The sequence below is a fragment of the Pseudomyrmex gracilis genome, unplaced genomic scaffold (assembly GCF_002006095.1).
Source record: "Pseudomyrmex gracilis isolate BER0280 unplaced genomic scaffold, ASM200609v1 scaffold_5402, whole genome shotgun sequence".
Classification (NCBI taxonomy): Eukaryota; Metazoa; Arthropoda; class Insecta; order Hymenoptera; family Formicidae; genus Pseudomyrmex; species Pseudomyrmex gracilis.
In genome coordinates this window covers 222-1,738 of record NW_018025986.1, presented here as the reverse complement: position 1 = coordinate 1,738, position 1,517 = coordinate 222, and the positions used below count along the sequence as shown (strand labels likewise).

The 1,517-nt window shown below is 26.9% G+C and overlaps 1 long non-coding RNA gene across 1 annotated transcript; it reads right to left on the bottom strand.

The window, feature by feature from the left end:
- Positions 1-70: 70 nt before the first annotated feature.
- On the bottom strand, positions 71-937 carry LOC109863482. Its single transcript, XR_002251345.1, has 4 exons — positions 896-937; positions 562-770; positions 398-439; positions 71-168 (listed from the first exon to the last, which is right to left on the bottom strand). It is a non-coding gene; the product is annotated as an uncharacterized LOC109863482 (long non-coding RNA).
- Positions 938-1,517: the final 580 nt, after the last annotated feature.

Below are 1,517 nucleotides of genomic sequence, written 5' to 3'. Positions count from 1 at the left end.
CTCGTTTGCCTAAACAGATAAAAAATCATATGTGTATATATGTAATGTGTATATATATGTATATATATGTATATATGTGTATTTTTCTTATTTACTTACGCTTGTGTTGAATATCTTGTGTTGATTCATCCACACTTGTGTTGTTTTGTTCTGTTATTGTTCTCTTTTCTGCAAATATAATAATCATGTAATATATAATAATAATAATACATATATATATATATATATATATAAATATGTATACACATACATAGACTCATCTTTATATAGACAGATTGGGTTAGGTTAGTTAGAGATTGGATGTATCTTCTAATCTAACCTAACCCAATCTGTCTACTTGTATGAAAGTGAGTCGTATGTGTAATATGTATATGAAAAAATATTATATATTACTTACGGTTTCCTTGTGAAGTTCCTTCTCCTGGATCTTGTTGATTGTCTGAAATCAAATGTATCTTTATATAACCTGTCTAGTTGCATAATATAATTATGCTAAAGCAAGTGATTTATGTTAAATAACAATATGTTAAAATAAATAATATATTTATATAATATACTTACTCGTATTTTCCTAATTCTCCTTTCCAGTACTTATTTTCTCATATTTTGCCATGTGGTATTGTAACATTTTTATTTTCTCGTAGAGTCTACGATTTTCTTTTTTTAATGCTTCATTTTCTTCGGATTTTATTTCAATTTTTTAAATTTGTTCTTCTAATTCGGCGTCCTCCATCGGCACGTCCACGATATAGTCTTTCTGTGCCATTGTGCTGAACATATAAAAAACATTTAAAACAAGATTTTTATTTTTATTTATTACGTATTTTTTTTATTTTTACGTATTATTACGTATTTAAAGATAAAATTGGAAGATTCATTAAGAAAAAATACTTACCTTAAAGTTAAAATTATTGAAGCACAAGACAAGAAGTTTTTTTGGTTAATATATAATATAACTAATAACTAAAGTGCATTTTGTTTTTGTAGCGCTACGCGCGCGTCTGTGACATTTCGTACTGCCCGTTGATTGGTTATGCATTATAGTGACTTACTTATATGGCGCGATCTTATTCGTTGCGTTCAGCAAAATAACCTGCTTTGTAGTTAAAATCAATCACTCAACATCTAGTGTTCACTTGTCTGCTGATCGCTGCTGTCAGGATTTTATTTGACAAATGTAATCAATGATATTTAGAACTGAGTGTAATTATAATGTCAATAAATGGACAGCTATATAAAGTAATAAATGCCATATTTAATAATGGACTNTGTATTGAAAACAATCATTATACAAGTATGTGCAGAGAAGGAAAATCTAGCTGGATTGGAATTGATGATATACAAATTANAAAACAACACTGGCCAAAAAATGCTACAAATGTTTATATTCTTTTCTTGGAAAAAATAAATAAATAAATGTGTTATTATATATATATTGGTGAGATTAAATTTATTTATTATATCTGTAAAAATCTGTTTTCTGTTTTACAAAAGAAGTGATATCAAAAAGTAGCACC